The 15,555-nt window shown below is 43.4% G+C and overlaps 1 long non-coding RNA gene across 1 annotated transcript; it reads right to left on the bottom strand.

The window, feature by feature from the left end:
* Positions 1-862: 862 nt before the first annotated feature.
* LOC136017180 (uncharacterized) lies at positions 863-14,155 on the bottom strand. Its single transcript, XR_010613854.1, has 3 exons — positions 14,017-14,155; positions 12,337-12,441; positions 863-1,306 (listed from the first exon to the last, which is right to left on the bottom strand). It is a non-coding gene; the product is annotated as an uncharacterized LOC136017180 (long non-coding RNA).
* Positions 14,156-15,555: the final 1,400 nt, after the last annotated feature.

Raw genomic sequence — 15,555 nt, 5'->3', positions numbered from 1 at the left:
ATCATATGTTTGACTTCAAATGTTCTTTATTGCTTTCCATGTTATCTGCTTGATGGTCCAGATCTACTCTCCTTCTGTCATATCTACCACAGTACCTTCTCTTTGACTGCATTCCCCCTAAACTGTTATATCGTGGCTGCTCTGATGTTCTCCTCTCCCTCCTGGCCCACTTCTTGTGATGCCTTTACTGCTTCCTAGTGCCAGTATTAATGTGTGCTGCTGCTGCTGTCCCCTTCGATCACACTTCTAAACATCAATGTCTTTAAAGTAATTTCAAAGCTTTCCTTCCCTCTCCCTTTGTAGTCTTTAGTGCAGGTTAGATTCTGTATCAAAGGCTCTGTGCTCCCTGAGGAAGTAGGTACCCAAGCATCATATTTAAAAAGTTGAGATTTTATATTGGAAACCAAATGTTCTCAGGTGCTTTGCCGTAGGCTTGAAGGGCTGAGCTGGCTCTGGGAAGCAGCTGAGCAACATCCGCAGGGTGGCCAGGTTAGCCATCTCAGTGAGCAGGCAGCCTTTGCTCTTGGTATGATAGTCTTTCACCAGCATATTTCCCAGTGCCTGACTTTCCATATGCCTACCACACTTCTGAGGCTGACATCAGCAAATTTTTACCTTTTCTGGAGTTGGGAACTGTTTTCCAGAACGTTTGGATGGTGAGGCTTTTCCATGGTGTGGGAGAGAGGAAACAGAAGTATGTACTAAAATAGTTTTAATACTAAAGAGCTCTACCACATGTGCACCTCAGTAGTACATATACTCACTAGTATATTTAGTGAAATTGCTGAGTAAGTGATAAACGGAGGCAGGGAGCAGACCTTGCTGTGCAAGAGCAGCTTCCACCGGTTGCAGAAAGGTGGAGCTGAGTACCCAGAACTTTGCATTTGTTATTGTGCTCCTGTAGCAGCCAGAGAGTTCCACTGAGATAGGAAATCCTATTAGGATAGGTAACACAAAAATGTGGATGTTACTCTCGTCACCCACCTTTAGATTAGGTTTTAGTGCTAATCAACCATTTATTTCCTTTTATAACCAGTGGATACAAAAAAAAAAAAAAAAGAGTATGGAGAGCAATTCTTAGCAGAAAGTGAGTTATCTTGTGGAATTACTTTTCTCTCCCTATTAATAAAGGAGCTCTGAAGAGTTGCTTAGGATGAGCACCCAAATTTTTGTATGTTAACAGATAGTCCACAGAGACAAAATGTTGGGAGAGGAGTCAGACTTTCCCAAGGTGAGTAGTTTAATCCGGAGTGAAATCCAAGACGTGACTTGCAGTTCAGCTTTCTATCCAGTAGAGACTATTATCCTTGGACAAAAAAAAAAAAAAAATAATAAATTGTAAGAGAAGGAAAAGGAGCCAGCATGGGTTTTTGCTGAGCAGTAGATAAGAGCTAGAGATAGGAAACACTGGTAGAGAAAATTGAATCTAGTGCTATTAGGTGGGAGATCATAGGGCAGTTCTGGTATATAGGAAAAGGCTTCTCTGACATGATCATTAACCAGCACCTGAAGGGTATGAGGTGGTGTCCTGAAACAGTGTGGCCTCAGTCCTGTGAAGTCCCAAGTGTCCAAGGACAGAACACTCTTCCCAACGGTGTCACAAGTCCATCTTACCTCTGCTAGAGGTCAAACAGTGTGAACAGCAATTTGCTTTACTGTGACTGGCTGGCTTCAATGTCTCCGTATAAAATCCAGATACAGAATGGCTTCATACGCATTCCTAGAAGCTGATGCCTGAGATCTGGTTCATTAAAATACAAATAGTAGACTAGTAAAATGGAGTCTACCAAAGTACCAAATTTGCACATTGAAAAGTAGGATGCAGTCAGATTTTTCCAATCATTTATGAGCAATAAGTATTCAGTAGTTCAGAATACTTTTGACTTTTTGGCTGCAGATTCTGGAGGAAAAGTTTGGGGACATGTGGGGACAGAACTTGCTAACGCTGAGGATACCCTTGGATGGCATTGATGCACAGCACTGATCTTCACAGCATTGATCTGAAACCCTTGGATTTAATGCATCATCTTGCACAGTGGACTTGCTGTTAGCAGCTGGAATATGCCACTTGCAGCATTTTGCTTGTGAGTTTGTGTGCTGAGAGCACTTTCTGCAGCCCGGCTTAATGTACAAAACCTCTCCACAGAGAGGAGGGTCCCACCAGGGAAGAGGGAAGAACAGCTTTTCTGCAGCAGAGCTGCCAAAGTGGTTTGTTCAGCGTGCTTTGTTTCGGTGTTTTCAGAATAGGGATATTACTCAGCCAGAAGAGCTTTGCAGTTTGGAGCACAAGCTGGTTTAGAATTGGGACTAATTTATATGGAATGGGTTTATTTCTGCAGTAATGGTTTCTTCTAGGATGAGAATGTTTATGTCTTTTCCCTTTGGAATCATTGTTGCTCAGACCAGACTGTCTAGACAACTCAGTTTTCAGGCATATTCACTGCACTGTGCCTCTACAGTGGATAATAATATGTAAAAGCCACAATATTGCCAGCTAAGACAATCTCTGCAGGGAGAAGTGACTCTGGTGTCTCTTTTCTTGGGAGTGAAAGTGAAGAAAGTCTAGTTTTGTTACTGCTGTTCAGGAGAAGAATGCCCATAGTCTACTGCTCCTCCGGCCCACATGGTCTGCTGCTCCTCCAGCCTGCATATTGCGGGTATGAGCCCATGACCCAGGAGTCTTGGGCTCTCAGATCTGTCACTTCATTAACAATTCCTTTACCCCAATCTGCAGGAATATCTGGAGCATTTGCAGAAAACAAAAGAGCCAGGAAGCTTTTAGTTGCCTACTTCAAGTAATACATTCTTTAAAATACATTTGTTTTTCGGAGAAATAGCTGGTGATCATGCTATGTAAATACCATTCTAATGGTAGTCCACAGGGAAATGGAATAGCCTTTTCCCACCACTTTGTGGTTCCAGGTCATATGGAAGATCCTGACTAGCTTGATCTTGTTTTATGTAGCCCTTCCTTCAAGGATGCTCAGGAAGCATGGAGTGATTTGCCATGTGTTAAATGACCAAATAGTACTGTGAATGAAGTTGTGGGTGATATTTTCCCATGATTTGGAGTTTTGTAGACTGTGCTTTTGCTCCCTTTGGTGAGAACTCAGAATACTGTAGAAGCATAATTAATTTCAAGTAGATGCCTGCTGGGCCCTTCTGCACAGTCTTTGAGATTTTAGAAAGTGTTAAGTAACTTTTTAAGCTCATTTTAAAAACTTTTGGAAGAGAAGAACTGATGATACCACATAAGTAAATTCTGAAATGAGGATTCCCTTTCATAGGCTACTTACATACTACACAACCTTATTAACATAGACTACTTGCACATCCGAAGTTACAATACCTGCCCTAGGATTTCTGCACTTCCCACTGACTAATTGAATTCAGCACTTGCAGGCTTTTGCCTTTCAAAACACTCAGGAAGCAGAGATGCTCCTGGAGCCTTTGGACATTAGTTGATGACTCCCCTGCCTGTAGAGGTTTATAGTTTAGAAAGCACATGTGGGCTAGGTATCCAGGGCTCCCATGGGTATGTAGAAGGGAAAAAATAGGTGCCACTGACATGTAACCTCTTTCAGGCAGTGGAAATGTGAAGAGGAAAGTCAGATGCTGTTTCTGGTTAGATATGCACAGTGTATTATATTTACACTGTGTATCTGCTTATATGCTGTGTGTAGGGCTGATGGCAGCCTTAGCACAACTGTCCGTCCCAAGGTTATTGTGAACCTGGTGTTCGCCCGTGGAGGGATTCAGAAGGAAAGCATGGGAACACCCTTCCCTTCTGGGTCACTGACTACAGTATCTCTGCCAAGGAGACCGTGTCACATAATTATTTTCAGGAAAATATATAGTTCTGTAAATTAAGACTCTACTCCTCTTCACAGAAAGGCTGTTCATTGCTTTAATGGTTAGAAACTTGATTTCGATTTCCAGCCTAGCTATATTCACAATCAATCTTGTCCCATTTGTTTTTATGCCAGAATCACTCTATACTTTAAATATACATATATATTTTTTTCCTCTTAATGGTGTTTTGAGGTTGTTGAGACTGTCTCTTTTATAATGAAAAGCAACAGACACATCTGCGGTGGTTTATAGTTAGAATGAGGCAGAGGTGAGCCTTTGTGGCATCTCAGTATCTCTCTTTTGATCTGAGACACATATACTCAAGTTGCTGAGGTCCTCTCTAATTGTCTCTAGTGGCCAGCTCTCTCCTGCACACAAAAGCAGAAGGCAATGTACTGTTGCTTAATGATACTGCTAAAATATCTTTCAGAGGTTTCTTAAAGTTCAAGCACTTCTCAAAGTGTCTGTGTTTGATCTGAGTTGCCAGCAGAGACAGTGTTGTTATCCAACTACCAAGACTCTGCTCACTTCAGGAAATACATTGAATATAGTATATAAGTAAACCCCTTTCAAACAATCAGACTCAAAGTGATTACCAAATTGCAGGCATCTGCTCCCACATATTCCATGGGAGTAGCAGCATCTGGCATCAGTACCTTCCCTGAGTAGGGAATTTCTTGCAGCCTACAAACCAAAAGCAAAACCAAAGGAACCAATTAACCTCTAATGTGATCAAGATTTGACTGTGAGTTTTGCCAGCTTCTCTACGGCTTGAAAAGCTGACTGCTGATCTGCAGCAGCAGTGATGAGTGTAGACATGTTAGATGGCACTTGACATAAAGCAAGGCATTCCTGCCTGGGTGCTGTTACAGCATCCCAAAGAGACAAGTTTATGAGGTTTCTTTTGAGCTTGTCAGGGAATACAAACTCTTACAGAATCTGTAGCTGTAGTCCAGTATGGCTTTCAGACTGAAATGTCTGTATTGGTGCTTTGGTGGCTTTTATTGCTCATCCAGGTTTCGAATACTGCACTACACTAAAATTGTCACTTGCTTTTACAGTTGGTAAGACTAAGGGAGGGGAAAAAAAAGAGTATATAAATCTTTAGTCTTTCAAGAATTCAGTTTTGGACTTGACTTTACTTATGAAAGTAGCCTGTGGAACGAGTCAAATAGCGTATTTACTCACATGTACTAAAGTTTATAGTTTCAGAACAGTAATTTATCTGCAGTCACTTAGAAGAGATTTTTATGGTATCTTCAGCTGTAGGATCTAAAATACGACCTGTTTCACATCTCTCTGGGCAGACTACAGAGCATGCTGGCCTATTTCAGATGTTATCCTTTATTCTGCTGCATCAGGGCAGAGAGTAGGGCAGACCTTCGCCTTTTCCAAGGATGCCTACTACCTGCTGAGTCTGAAGCTGGGCCTCATTTATCGCCAACAGCTTCAGCAATAAGGCATATCAGTCTCCACATTGGCCAAGTGGGGAGCTGGTGATGCTTGTTTCAGGGAGTTTATAATTATTCGTAGCCTTTTGGGGAACAAGGAGGGATTTTTTCCCCAGATGATATAACTGTATCCCAAATGTCTAAAAAGCCTTGGTACAAAGTTAAAGATGGATGGAGTGAGTCTGGTGTAAGTTGTGTACAAGGTGTCTCTGTATCTTGATAGGAAATTGTTGTACTTTCCTATGGAGCAGGGTGTCTACATCCTGGAGTCAAACTGTACAATCAGCTTTACAGTTCCATTGTTTCCCCTCCACTATTGAGTTAGCAAAGTGAAAAAAAACCCACATTTTAGCAACCTACATGCATGTTTTCTTTCACTTGTGCCTGCAAGGTTAAGGAGGGCAGAGGAGTTATTTCAGAAGCTGCATTTGTTCTGTAAATGGTTGTATTTCAATTCACACTTCGAGGGTAGCTTTACAAAGAAAAGGTAGAAGACATTTTTTTTTTTATTAGAATAAGGAGGCCTAGAAGATGTCTAACAATGCAGCCTCCAGCTTTCCAGTCTCATTCAGGCTCTGTGCAGCCAGGGCTACAAGCTCTTTGATGGACATGAGGCTTCCCAAGCAGGGAAGTGTTGTGCTTTGGCTTTCATCACACTTTCTTCCGCAGCATGTGAGCATGTTTCTGCTTCTTTGGATCAGACTGCTGAAAGTGATCAGCTTTCTGATTTTGAAAGACAAACTTTTTTTGAAGACTTAAAGGTTGCAACTTGTAATGCTCCAAACACAGTTGTGGTAGTCACCTGACTGCTAATTTCCCATTTGTGCTGGGGACCACGCAGGCATGAGGAATTGCTGGCTTTGGCACAGTTGTCATGTCGGATTACTGTCAGAGGGATTAGATGTACCCATGATGATGATGTTGAGAATGTATGCTACACAGAATAGTAGCGTGTGTCTCCTACAAACACCTGATCAAAGCCCACTGAAGACACTATTTGCATTAGTCTCTGCATGCAGCATCTGTCCCCTCCCACCCATCTGGTACCCCACTGAGCTTTTGAGGCATCTTCCATCCGTGTTAGGCATCTTGCTCTGTTTTTAATTTCTGAAATTAGCTTTGCATTGGTGGAGGAGTTTAAGGCTCTAGATCTTTACATACCCTTCAGAACTATAGTTGTGAGACAACAGAAATTAGACCTGTCAAGTGAGGCAGCCTGAGCCCTGCCAGTGGTCTGACTTGGATTAGCATTTATCTAGCAGAGATGCTCTGGGTCATTTGAGTGCCTTTTCACCCTCAATGAAAATCTCTGCACGCTGCATAGATGGAGGAGAGGTATGTCCTCTGTGGGCAGGGACCTGAGGTGCTGTAGATGCACCACTTTATCACCGTCATCATCCCAAGGAATTCAATGCCTTGAATCAGGCACTGATCTATCTGCTGAAAACAGCTGTTTAGCCTTACCCAGTGTTAATTCTTTTGACATTTACTGGTATACAAGCTATGGTGAGGGTCTCCTCCTGCCCAAATAACTAGGTTAGACCCTCAGTGTAAGGTTTCCATGTTAGTTAAGCAAAGCAAAAAGGGTTCAGCAGCTCCAGAAGTCCAGACCCTGAAATACCCTGTGCATAGTGCTTAAGCAGAGATGAGGAAGAACCAAATCCTGGTTTTCTCAGAAAATGATGCCATTTTCATGAAATCCCTGTGAAAGATCCACTTCTGAGCTCTGGGCTACAAAACAGCAGTAATTAGCTCAAGAAAGAGAGGGAGAAGAGCTTCCTCTCCAGTTGTGAGCTGCTCAGGAATGTGCTGAACTCAGTTCTGCCAAAGTCATGGTAGTCCTGGACATGCCCACAGCAAATTCTTATGGCTGAAAATTCATATCAATAGAAAGTCTTTGCTCCTTTTTGGTTCTGTAGTGGCTATACAGGGATTAAGAAGATCTGCATTTTGGACTTCTTTACAGTTACGCAAGCAGAGAACACATTTACTGAACTAAACCTCCTGCCTTCAGTATGGTTCTTCAGTCCTATTAAACTGCTCTGGCTTTCTATATTTATATATTAACTGTCTTTCATAAAGTCATAGAATAGTTGGGTTGGAAGGAACTTTAAAGATCATCCAGTTCCAACCCGCTGCCATGGGCAGGGACATCTTCCAGTAGACCAGGTTGCTCCAACCCCTGTCCAGCCTGGCTTTGAACACTGCCAGGGATGGGGCAGCCACAGCTTCTCTGGGCAACCTGTACCAGTGCCTCACCCCCCTCACAGGGAAGAACTTCTGCCTAATATCTGATCTAAAACTCTCCTCTGTTAGTTTTAAAGCCATTCTGCCTTTGTAATATCTCTCCATGCCCTTATCAAAAGCCCCCTCTCTGGCTTGCTTGTTGGTCCCTTTAGGTACTGGAAGCTGTCCTGAGGTCTCTCTATAGCCTTCTCCAGGCTGAACAAGCCCAGCTCTCTCAACTTGCCTCAATAGGAGAGGTTCTCCAGCCCTCTGAGCATCTGCTCTGGACTTCCTCCCACAGGTCTACGTCGTTCTTATGTTCAGAGTCCTAGAGCTGGATGCAGTACTGCAAGTGGGGTCTCACAAAAGAAAAGTAGAGGGGGAGAATCACCTCCCTTGACCTGCTGATCATGCTGCTGCTGATGCAGCCCAGGAAACAGCTGGCTTTCTGGGCTGCAAGAGCGCACTGCTGGGTCATGTTGAGCTTCTCATCAGCTATCACCCCCAAGTCTTTCTCCTCAGGGCTGCTTTCAGTAATTTTTTAACTATGTCACACCAGAACTTGCAGTGAACATGCAGAACAGGGAGTTTTGCCACATCAAATATTAACAAATTGCTGAATACTCCTGAATGGTGGCTGGGATCAATTTGCAGTGTAGTTCTTGAAACCTGAAAGCTCCTGGAGGATTGCAATAGCCAGATGCACTTGCAGAGCATGGCTGCAACATATGCTACCGTTATCAGCTGATCATCCTGGCAAGCCATACTCCTTTGCAAACCACTTGACAGATATTCAGGTTATTCCTGGTGAGTGATTAATACCTTGTTTCATGCAACCCACCACAGGTGTTTGATTCAGGCAGTTTCATAGGGATAACAAGGTCTTGGATATCTTAAAAGAACTGTTCTGGGAGTTGAACATAGCAATAGAACTCTGTGCATAAGTGTTTGGGTCTGCCCTGCATGGAAGAAAAGGTGTTACTGCCCTGATGATTCAGGGGGCAGCTCTGGCTGTCCACTTGGTTCCTTGTTCATCCAAACATTTGAAGGCTGTATGAGCACAGCTGCCAAATGTGTTAGGCCAGTGGACTGCTGTCAGCAGTCAGGTATTCCTGTGATCTCTTGTGCACCTGCGTCACCCAGCTTTTAACTGAGAATAATGGGAAGCCTCAGCCAAAGCCTGAATGCCAAGTTGACTCTGTCTGAAGCTGTTCCTGAGCCTTGGACTGCTGGAGCAAGGATGAATAACCTAGTGGTGCTACTCCAGGCACAGCCTTAGGAGGGACCCTTACTGCTAATTTACAGGTATGTGCTGACAATAAGTTTAAAACTCTATAGAGAGACTTTTTAAATTGATCTGATCATTTTTTGAGCTGCGATGCCAAGGGTTAGGTACTATCCTGATGCAAACGAGCCCAGGGATGTGCGAGAAACTCCCAGCCTGGTCCCATGAGCAGCCAGCCCCAACCCACTGAAGATCCCCCTTCACACTGAGGTGCAGTTTAACTACTGGAGAATATAGGGGAACAACATGTCTTGAAGGCAAGCCTGAGAAAACCAAAGCATGGATCTTGGACTTTGACAATTTACATGCCAGAAAGGCTGAATCTAAAGAGTGAGCAGAGAGATCTGTTGCTTTACAGCCAGTTGCCCCACTTAGTTCTTTGCTGAGAAAACTGCCATACAAGTCAGGTTACTGCTTTGTAGGGATAAGAACATCTGAGGACAGATACATGCATTGGCTTTCAGCTGCAGTACCCATGCATATAAGATACTTTAATTATGGGAAATATCAGAGTGTGCTGGAGGTAGCAAGATCTGCTGGCTAATCCATTGCCTCTTGCAGTGCTTTGGGAGGCACCCAGGGCAGTGGTGGTGGTGGTGGGTGGGGGTTAAGCCAGATTAGATGAGAGAAACATTGAGAAGTACAGGAGAAGGCTGATATAAAAGCTATTCTATCTGTACTTGGTGAGGGCTTGTGATATTCTGTACCTTTGCTGAAATTCAGTCTCCTCTTTTGATTTAATACCCAGGACTGTGAACTCACTCACTCCTGAACAGCACATCACAAAAGCACTGGTTGTACCATGTCGCGGTGAGCATGGGCAGTGGTGTGTGTCTGAGTTCCTCTGTCCTGTCGATGCAGTTAATATTTCTCTGTCCAAGCTGAACCAAAGGTAAAATATAAATTGGTACTATCCATGCATAGCTTCAGCCTGTAGAGAGGCTTCATCGATCACATTAGGGCTGAAAGGCAGACTTGTTCCCTTCCCAAGAAGGCAGCCATGCTCAGTGCCAAAACGTGTTATAAATGCACCCTGTGTCTTGGCATTAGCTGACGATGAGGGAGGTTGACAAGCATGACTAATGGTGGAGGTGAAGAAGCCTTTTCAGAGCTATGCCTAAAAAGGTTGGTTTTACCAACGAGTTCTGCGCAAGGATCCTGGCAGCTGAAGCCATGCCACATCTCTGTCCTGTGTTAGAGACAGCAAGGAAGTTCATCCCACAGATTTTATTGCTCTTTGATGTTGGATGAGCAGCAGTACTTTGGGAAGAGCAGCAGCACCGTACAGCGATCCAAGAGCTTGCCAGAAGCCAGCAGAAGAGGGAGCTGTGAACACGGTTTGCAGCAGGGCTGGAAGTGTGACAGACGCGATGGAGAATAGCCCTTTCATGTTGTCCTCTGAAGATGCATTAGGGTGATCCTAAAAGAGTTCTTAGGGAGGAGTAAGGGAGGAAAGATCCAGGGAGATGGGGAAGAAAGTGCAAGGCTGACACAGCTGGCTGTTGGGATGGATGGAGGTACAAAACCCTCATCAGAGGAAAAAGCGACACCTGAAGGGGAAGAAAAGAAAGTCAAAGTAAGGAAGATGTGGTGAGATAAGAGAGATCCTGCTGTGTGACACTTTCTGTTTTTCACCCCAGTTTCTGTGGCTCATGAGAGTAACACCTTCTTGGCATGTCTGGCCAAGCTTGTCTTAAGATGTTACTAATGTCTTTTTGGGAGGATTTTTAGCTTTTGCTGGTAGTCATGGACTTTGTAAAACTTGTTTTCTGATATCCGTAAGAAGGGATTTACTGAACTGACAATCGCATTGGTTGTAAAACACAAAATTAAAATACTATGTGCTCCTAAAAAGCTTTGGCTGTTAGGGCTCAGAAATGGCCTATCTCATATTTCTGGTCATCCAAAATGAATTCCCATGTTTTGGATTTTGTCTGTTGTGGATTATTTAAACCAGTGAGTATGGTGTCCTGATCTCTGTGACCAGAGCTCTGGTGGAAATTAGGGAACAACTGACCCATGCCACAGCAGCCATGGGAAGGATGCTGGGGAACATTATGTATTTCCAAGTAAAAGCATAGAGAGTGACAGCAAAGATGCCAGCAGATGTAAGGAAGGACACAAGGAATGCATGATGTAATCAAAATTTGTCAAGGAATATTGCTGAGGAGAGCCAGGACCAAAACACAGGCAGCAGAGTGGTTTATTCATGTGGCTTGGAGAAGAGAGCTGAAATTAGGAGATTTAGGTCTTGGCTGCAACAGACAGCCATCTAATCCATCTATTCCAGAGCTAGAGCTGCTGGCAGTTTGGGTCAGAAATACTTTGACACCTTTTCAAAGCACTTTCCAATCCCTGTCTGTGATGTGATGCAAACATAAAGGTTGGGAGATAATTATCCAGCTGCCTATGTAATCTGTTTTATTTCTCCAGTCTAACGTCCATTATCTTCAAAATCAGGCAATGGGTTCTTTTGATGCAGCCTGTGCTCAGAAGCCATGTACAGAAAGCAGAAAAGTAGGGCAGCTGGCCATTTCAGAAGTGAAGCTAGAGTTTGTACCTTGACTGCACTTTTCCATCTACAAATGGACTTTCATCTTTTTGCTTCCCCCTTACCCCTTCCTTTTTCAGTAAAGACAGAGAGAGAGAGCTGGGCTTGTTCAGCCTCGAGAAAAGAAGGCTGTGACGAGACCTTAGAGCAGCTTCCTATACCAACAGGGGCTGACAGGAAAGCTGGAGAGGGATTTTGACAGGGCATGGAGAGATATTAGAAAGGAGGAATGGCTTTAATCTAACAGAGGGGAGATTTAGATTAGATATGAGGCAGAAGTTCTTTCCTGTGAGGGTGGTGAGGCATTGGCACAGGTTGCCCAGAGAAGCTGTGGCTGCCCCATCCATGGCAGTGTTCAAGGCCCGGTTGAATGGGTCTTTGAGCAACCTGGTCCAGTAAAAGGTGTTCCTGCCCTTGGCAGGGGGGATGGAACTGGGTGATCTCTAAAGTTCCTTCCAACCCAAGCCATTCTGTGAAAGCTGCAATGGCTGTTCAAAAGACTTCTGCATTAGAAGGCCTGGGATGGAGAGACTGTATCTGGGGATCGCTTGCAGAAGCTGGGTTTGGCGTGGTCTAAAGAGTGTTTCTCTCTTACAATGCACCTTTTAAAATGCTTGTGGGGTAAAAGATTTTGATCAATTATTATGATAATGACATAAAGTGGAATTATGAGCATAATGATAATTACCATTTTTATGCACAGTTAAATACTGCATTATAGAATTTTTCTGTTTAATGAAATTCATTAAATTTTGACAGGACATGGAGTTTAGGGTCTCTGAAGCCCTAAACTTAATGTTAAACAAATTAAACCTGTGTCTGAAGTTAGGTCTATTAGCACAAATGTGGCCTTGAATTAGTTGCTAAAACAGGACTTGGTGAGCCATTATCCGGTGGGGTGGTGGTGATGAAGCAGCCCTCCCTGACTACAGCTACCTGGTCCAAGTTGAAGCAAGTCAGCTTTTGCTTACCTTTGTGTGTACTCTGTGTTGCTTAAGTGTCTTCACTGGTACTTTCTCTGGGCAGCTCGTGCTCGTTGAAAAGGCTGAGTTCGTTAGCATCCAGCCTGAAAAAGCCTGGAGGAGAAAAGCTGGTTTTCTAGAGGTATTGGAATAGAGGTTTCTGGAGGGAAGCTAGCCCACATCTTATTAGGGTTAACTTCTTATCCATGGTCCAGGCTTCAGCTCTCCCATCAAGATGTAATGAAAAGAGAATAAGAGGATAGGGGTATGGTTAGTCCTGCTTTGCTGAAACACTTTTACAATTAGATGTTGAACTTTATTGCTGCCACGTATCAGAGGCTTGTGAAGGAACCTCCTGGAGTGTACTGACAGTGTGGAAAAGCCCAGTGTTTTGAGTCATGTGGCACTGAGAGAAGAAAGATTAAATTTTAGGATGGGAAGGGCAGCTGGGAATAGACTCAACTACCAGCAGCATCCTTGCTCCACATTCATCTTTCTGAACAGCTGAACCTATTTGAGGCAGGTTGTAGATCATACCTCACACTATAGCAAGTCAAATGGATATCCTCTGTCTCTGTAATCATGGCCCTTTCAGGTAGGCGCCAGTGAATGGGAGGTTTCCTGCAGCATCGTTCTCCAGCATGGCTCTGAGTCTGAAAGGTGGAAGGGTTTTTGGGATGAAGTTTTTTTTGTTTTTTAACTTCAGGGCGCTAATCCTATATTGCATTATACCAGTGTTAGTCTGTAACAGCTATTTTTTTGAGGAGAAATGTCATTCAGGTAGCTCCATCATAGACATCTCCAGGTAAGCAGCAGAAGGGCCAAAAAGTGGTGAGAAAATACTTCTGAGTTAGGAAATAGAGAAGATAGACAGAGGTCATCCTCACTTGAATTTAGACATGGGCAATATAATTTAGGAATCTGGGCTAGTTATCTAGTTGCCTTTATCACTGTAGACCCAGTTCAACTGGCCTGTTCTAATTCCCCTGACAGGGCACCATGGAGCACATCTTCCATGAGCCCATTTTGTTCTTCTGAGACCATCAGGGTCCAGACAGTGGTGAGGGTGGAAGCTGTGCTCAGGTTTGTAGGATAGCTCAATGGAAAACTCCCTGCTGCCACCCACAGAAAGGACTTGGAAGGATGCAACAGCACCCTTCCAGCTTTCTTACAGATTGTCATACCTTTTGCAGGGACAGTTGCCGGCACCCATCTTTCTAGTCCCGTTTAATTGCTTTTGTCCCTTTGTATTGTGAAAGGCTTTCAGAAGTGTGTACATTCAGAGATGTGGTTTGTTTTTGCTTTTACCAGTGTCTGTGTAATGGAAAGAGCTATTGGAGGTATTAAATTACCAATTTTCTCACAGGTATCCAGAGTGTTGATTGTTATGGTTGTTTTTATTGATGTCTGATCTGGAAACAGATTGCTGGATTTGTTGTTCTTAATATAATGTGACATGTCTCAGCATGTAGCCATAGTAATGTAATCTAACAAGAAAAAAGGCCTATTCTGAAAGTACAGGCATTGGTTATTGCCCTTTGGCTGGAAAAATGGTTGTTTTTTTCTTTTTTTCTTCGCAGTTCTTAATCAGGGAAGATACTTCAAACCTTTGCAAATTCTGTTTATAACCACATCATTATTAATGTGGCATGTAATAGCACCATATTGACTTGTGTTGTGTGGGCTTACCTAGAACCCAGGTTGCTCTTGTCTTGGGAATCTGATAGTGCATAGTCCGGGTAGTGCATTCAGGGTCACTTTCAGGTTTCCTCTCAGCATCAAGAAATTCCATTTTGTCCACTGAAGAATTTTTGGGCATCTCATTAAAGGTGATCCACTAGTTTCCTGTTGGAAGGGAGGAGGAAATACTGAGCTTGTGCTGTCGATTCCAGTGTTGAAACCCCAATGTTTTCCAACTCATCGCAAGAAGCTGGCCACAGGGGAGGCAGAAGCATGGCCTGTAGCATAGCACCTATCTGCAGCCAGGTTGGGCTTAGCCTGGGTCGTGTTTGTGTGGTGAGATCAGGTGAGCATGCAGAGAGCACTAACAAACAGGACTATTTGTGCACATAAAAATACACATATATTGAGGACAAAGGTGGCACATGCCTGGGGCTGGCTTTGTAAGAGCCTAGCAGATACCCAGTTTGTTAAACTCCAATTGTATTGGACAGCAGGACATACAAATGGGAGAGAACACACACTTTGCTTGCTGTGATGTCCCTGGGAAATATGTCTTTAATGTAGCTCTTGATGGGGGATACTGGGGGAAATCATGTCCTGACTATATGTGCTGAAATAGTTCCCTGTATTGTTGCATTACAGTCCTTGGATTTTAAAAGGGAATAATGAAATACTGTCCAAAAACAAAAGATGACTTGGTTATAAAGGTGTCCTGCTTTCTGGGGTTAAGGAGCCTGGGATTAGGAGCCTGCTTTCTGGGGTTAAATATCCTATTTAGGGAGTGGGTACTATGAGAATAAATGCAGCACCCACTTTTGTTAACCACATTTCGTGGAGCACTCTGCTTGTGAGGAGCGGTTCCTTGTAGGACTGAACAACAGCCCAGTCCATGCTGCAATCGCTCTCTTGGGAAGTAGAAGTGATGAAGGCTGTGAAGAGGATCCTCTTTCAAAAATACTTATAACAAGCCTACTCTTTTTTGATAAAAACATTTCAGTTTCATATTCTGGGTTTTATTTTTAGCAGCTCTGGTGTGAAATCTCTCACTTAAACAGACCCTGCTCTCTGTTTTCACTGGCACTTCTGGCATAAAGTCAATAAACTTATTGTAAGAGAAATCTCTGGAGAAATTTTCAGAACTTTTTTAGGATGGCGACTGGTGGAACAAATGCATTATAGTTTATATTTAAACCACACTGATCTGAGGCATACATTCAAGTAGTAAACAAACTCATGGCTATTCTCAGCTGAGTACTTAAAACTGCAAATGGGAAGTGCTTGAAGGGCTATGGAGTCCTCTGGTCCATCTTTCTATGCCATGGTATGGTCAGCTGGGTTCTTATTACTCCCATGGTGTGCTTGTCTAAGAGCAGGTTTAGAAAGTCAGCATTTAGAGACTCCCTTTGGTACAGTACTGGAATACATTACGATAAAAATTGAACTAAACCTCCTGATGACCCCCGATCCAGTCTGAGTACCTACAAGAGAAAGACAAACACTAGGAGCTGCAATTCATTCTTCAAAGGAGACCTATAAAACCTTCTA

The sequence above is a fragment of the Lathamus discolor genome, chromosome 6, assembly GCF_037157495.1.
Source record: "Lathamus discolor isolate bLatDis1 chromosome 6, bLatDis1.hap1, whole genome shotgun sequence".
In the NCBI taxonomy this organism is placed as follows: Eukaryota; Metazoa; Chordata; class Aves; order Psittaciformes; family Psittacidae; genus Lathamus; species Lathamus discolor.
The sequence above is the reverse complement of the archived record's forward strand: the minus strand, read 5'-3'. Positions and strand labels throughout refer to the sequence as shown.